Source organism: Schistocerca americana, chromosome 6, assembly GCF_021461395.2.
Source record: "Schistocerca americana isolate TAMUIC-IGC-003095 chromosome 6, iqSchAmer2.1, whole genome shotgun sequence".
Taxonomy (NCBI): Eukaryota; Metazoa; Arthropoda; class Insecta; order Orthoptera; family Acrididae; genus Schistocerca; species Schistocerca americana.
In genome coordinates, this window is record NC_060124.1 from 531,157,986 (window position 1) to 531,163,272 (window position 5,287).

General features: G+C 42.9%; 1 non-coding gene across 1 annotated transcript; it reads right to left on the minus strand.

The window, feature by feature from the left end:
• Positions 1-2,542: 2,542 nt before the first annotated feature.
• Positions 2,543-2,617, minus strand: Trnas-cga. Its single transcript has one exon. It is a non-coding gene; the product is annotated as a tRNA-Ser (tRNA).
• Between the last annotated feature and the right edge of the window lie 2,670 nt (positions 2,618-5,287).

The window sequence follows — 5,287 nt, forward strand, 5'->3', positions numbered from 1 at the left end:
GAAGAAAAAGTATATACAGAAAAATAATGGAACAGTAGTCACTAAGAGACCTCAGGGGAAACGCATTCTTTGCCATGTCAGGTGTTAGACAAACACCAGGCATCCTGAGTTGATGGCAATATTATGTCCTTTTAGTTTTCGACTTGTCAACCTACCTCTTCGTCACTCAGAGCTTTTGCTATCGTCTGTTCTTTCTTGACTATATTGTGTATATAATGTAGAAGATATAGAAGATATAGAGTTATTGACAAACCATTTTTGAACAGATTTCAGTACCAAAAACTGTACTAACATACTAAATAGTGGATGAGGAATGAGTGAGGATAATATGTGAAAATTTTGTAGAATAAGGTAATGTTAAATGTAAGTGTGATGAAATGTGCTTCTACCCGTTTATGCAAAAGTTTCAGAACAGGGGGAGTACTGTTACGATTGCCAATGTACAAAGACAAGAGATTTCGTACAGAGATGAAGGTAAACTTGTTGCGCATTTTATAACAACTGAAAATTGAGGCAATTATTGTAAATATTTTCAGTATTTTTTCATTCATTGTGCATTTGTATACATTATGTAAAGCTTATGAAACAGTAAGTGTCGGCATTAGCATGTAAAGATATTTCTAAAGTTAATAAATGAACGTACTACTATTTGACAGTAAAATAGGAAACATTTGTGATAAGAAGAAAAGAACTTGAATAGTAAGGAGAGACATTTTTCAGCAGTAACGTGTTTGAGTGAATTTGAGCCTGAAGTGACTTTTAATGACTGCTGTTTTGGAATTTGGGTTGGGTAAGGACAGGGATAGTTAGAGTACTATTTTCTTTTGATTAGTTAAGGCTAGTTCACTTTTTACTGAAAAATATTTTTTCTGGATAAGAAATGATTTAGATAAGATATCTGTATGGTGCGAAAAGTGGCAGTTGATCCTGAATAAAGAAAAGTGTGAAGTTATTCATATGAGTGCTAAAAGAAATCCGCTAAATTTCGATTACGCGATAAGTCACACGAATCTGAAGGCTATAATTCAACTAAATACTTTGGGATTACAATTACAAATAACCTAAATTGGAATGATCATATGGATAATGTTGTGGGTAGAGCAAACCAAAGACTGCGATTCATTTGCATAACATTTAGAAGGTGCAACAGGTGTACTAAATAGACTGGTTACACCACGCTTGTCCACCCTATTCATAAGTATTGCTGTGCTGTGTGGGATCCGCATCAGGTGGGACTGACGGATGACATCGAAAAAGTTCAAGGAAGGGCAGCTCGTTTAGTATTATCGCGAAATAGGGGAGATAGTGCCACAGACATGATACGTGAGTCGGAATGGCTATCATTAAAACAAAAACGTTTTTCGTTGCGACGGGATCTTCTTATGAAATTTCAATCACCAGTTTTCTCCTCCGATTGCGAAAACATTCTGTTGGCGCTCATCTTCATACGGAGAAATGATCATCACGATTAGGAGAAATCAGGGCTCGCACAGAAAAATTTAAGTGCTCATTTTTCCTGCGTGCCGTTCGAGAGTGGAAAGCAAGAGAGACAGCTTGAAGGTGGTTCATTGAACCCTCTGCCGGGCACTTTATTGTGAATAGCAGAGTAACCACGTAGATGTTGATGTAGAACTTAATCTGAATAATACTTTTAGTGGAATATTGTTATTACCGGATACGTAAATTAAATGAAACCATGAAACTGTCATTGTAAATGTACCGATTATGGCAAGAAACAAATAGTTACGCATTTGGAACAAACACGTATAACATTGCAGTAAGCAAAGTAATGACTGTTTTGCATAGACGTACTGTATTTTGCAGGTTCGCCCACTATGGAAACCGAATGTGAGACTCACTAGTACCTGACAGAGAAGTGGATGTTGATGTTTATAAAGTGTGGAGCTGATGTAAGAATAAATGTGAAAAGACATTCCCACTGTGTTTCATCGAAAAGTAGTTGCTGAAAGTGTATAATTTTCATATACGCCCGCTACAGTGAAAACTTTTTGTGAAAGATAGAAAATGGTCCCCCTCTCATGCTATTGGCGAATAGGTAATTTTTACGGACGCCAAAGAAAGCGCTTTTTATGAGAAGTTCGTGAAAAAGTTTACTTACTTAAAAGTGAGACACCCTTCATAGTACCTCCACAAAAAAGGTAGTTTACATAATTTTCTAAAAGTTTTCTTACAGATGCTCACCATAGCGAATTTTTGGAATCGCTTACATTTTTAATGAAGGGCACCCACCGAAGTGCCTTTTATGTAAAGATGGTTTCAGTAAAGTAATTTAATAGGTTTTTTTCGTTACGGAAATTTCCTTTTACAATGAAAATGGAAAAGTGATGCCTTAAGGTGAATGGACTTTGAAAAAAAGTTCAGTTGTAATATTTTTGTCAAATAGACATTCATTTGGTTGTAAAGAATAAAATATTAGAATTTTGTAGAAAACATTTCTGTAACAAATTTTGTAAATAATTTCTGTGTAAAGAATCCGTTGCTAGTTAGTTTTCGTATGAAACTTCCTGGCAGACTAAAACTGTGCGCCGGACCGAGACTCGAACTCGGGACCTTTGCCTTTCGCGGGCAAGTGCTCTACCAACTGAGCTACCCAAGCACGACTGACGCCCCGTCCTCACAGCTCTACTTCTCGCAGTACCTCGTCCCCTACCTTCCAAACTTTACAGAAGCTCTCCTGCGAACCTTGCAGAACTAGCACTCCTGAAAGAAAGGATATTGCGGAGACATGGCTTAGCCACAGCCTGTGGGGTGTATCCAGAATGAGATTTTCACTCTGCAGCGGAGTGTGCGCTCATATGAAACTTCCTGGAAGATTGAGACTGTGTGCTCTCTTTTTTTTTTATTTTAATTTTTTTTATTTTTTCTTTTTTTTGTTTTTTTGTTTTTTTTCCCTGTTTTTTTGTTTTTTTGTTTTTTTTTTTATTTTTTAAGAAGGTGGGGGAGGGCGCGGAAGGCAGAGCGATCAGGGGTCGTAACCCGAGGCCTGGTCGCAGTGTCCCCCTCGTCCGTCAAGGAGTCAGGGATGGGAAGGGGAAATCTTTTGTGGGAATTATTGTTTATTTATTTATTTTTATTTACTGTTTTAATACATTCTTAATGTGATTTTACTTTATACCACAACAAAAATAAATGTATCTAGCACCGCATCGTGCTCTGAGAAAAAGAAAACAATATCTCGGCACGTTCCTACACCGAGGTAATGTATATGGGGAAAACGAAAAAAAAAAAGTGCCTCATACAGGATACAGAAGGGTGTGTCGCTACTCTCCTTACGCTTCATCATCCAGGTACGTCTTCACGTATATCATGGTGTTCCACCGAGAATCTAACTTAGTCATGTCAGCTCACTCAATGGGTATCTTCTCCTACCTGTTGATGATCCAGCTGCGTGGAGGGTCGCGTAGGGCACTCCCTAAGTAATTAGAAAAATACTGTCTGTATTTTGGGTTCCGTACGATCTTGCAATGACGTTCTTGTAGGTAGTTCCAAAAGTCTAATACATCTTTAGGTCCATCGTGAAATAAGTAGTGTACTGCATGCGCACGGATCCACGTGACAGCGTTGGTCTTGGCGCGCGGGAAATACTGTTGATCCGGAAATAGTAGAAACCGAGGTGTAATGTGTTCCGGAGTCACTCGTAGAAAATACGACAAAATTTGTCGCACCAAGCGCCATACGTCTTCTGCCGCGCCACATGTGAGACGGTGTTCGTCCGTGTCTGGTATCCTGCAGTCTACGCAGAGAGGCGATTCCGCCATGTTTATCTTGTGGAGGCGCGATCGGGTGATCTGTTTACCATTGACTGTGATGTACCACGTGGATCGGACGGCTGTGTCTAATGGAATTGCGTGAATCGTCTTCCACACCACCTTCCAATTAACCTGAGGGCTTTTCGTCTCCACGATGTTTGGTGGGCGCCTCTGCTGTAGGACATGATATATATCCCGCGCCGACGCCTGTTTCGTCGGTGGTACTGCGATACGGAAATAGCTGTGTTCAATATAAAAGTTCCCGAAGTAGTAGAAGGGTGGGGGTATGTCTTGCGTCGTCAGTGGGGGCATAATGGACGGCGGAGCTAGGGACTCTAACAGCAAACCTGTCAAACTTTCCGGGTGGTGGCGCCACAGCTTGATGTGTGAGCTGACATACAGGGACACAGCTCTGTCGTGGACATGGACTAGGCCAAGACCTCCCCTTTCTGGGGGAAGGGTCAGTGACTCATAACTGACTTTGAAGAGCATGCCTGTACTGACGTAGGCTCCGAATGCCGCTAATAGACGTCGAGCCATCAGTAACGGTATTGGGAGAACACGCGCTATGTGTGGAAGGCGCGATGCGAGGTAAACATTAACGAAGTGTGTCCTTTGGAGAATGTCGAGGGTCCGCAGACGAAGGTTGAAGATCTGGACCCGAATTTGTTGTAATAAGCGGCGGTAGTTAAGAGCCGCGGTGCGCCGTATGTCGTCGTGAAACTCTATCCCGAGACATTTGATAGTGCCACGAAGCTGTAGGGGTTCGACACACGCTGGGGTCAACCCGTCTCCTATGGCCATGGCGACCGATTTGGCGACGTTGAGACAGCTGCCGGAAGCCACACCGTACATGGTAATCCATTCTAGTGCTCTGTTGACATCATCGCGATTGCGGAACACGAGAACCAGGTCGTCTGCATATGCTGTACAGCGAAATGTGACGTCACGTAGGGTAAGACCGGTGAGGCGTTGACGGAGACCACAGAGGAGCGGTTCCAGTGCCAGAGCATATAGTATCGTCGACAAGGGGCAGCCTTGACGGACGGAGCGGAAAATCGGGAGGGACTGCGAGAGACGCCCGTTAACGAGCACTTTGGAAGTCGCTCCTCGGAGTAGGCGCATCACGACGGCTGTGAATTGCTGTGGGTACTGCATGTGCTGGAGAACGGACGTTAGGTATGCGTGATCCACTCGATCAAACGCTTGGCTAAAATCTAGTGATGCCAGCGCTCCCGGGACGCGGCGTGCCCTGGCTAGGGCTATTAAGTCACGGTATCGACACAGTGCTGTGTGGATGTTGTTGATACCCCCTAGGGAAGTCTGATCTGGCGAGATGACGTAAGGTAGGGTCGGTCGTAGACGGTTTGCTAATAGTCTGGTGAATATCTTCATGTCGCAGTTGACGAGTGTTAGCGGGCGGTAATCTTGTATTCGAGCCCCACTTTTAGGCTTGTGAACCGGTATAATTATTCCTTCTACGAAGGCCGCAGGGAGCGGCACCGTGGGGGACATAA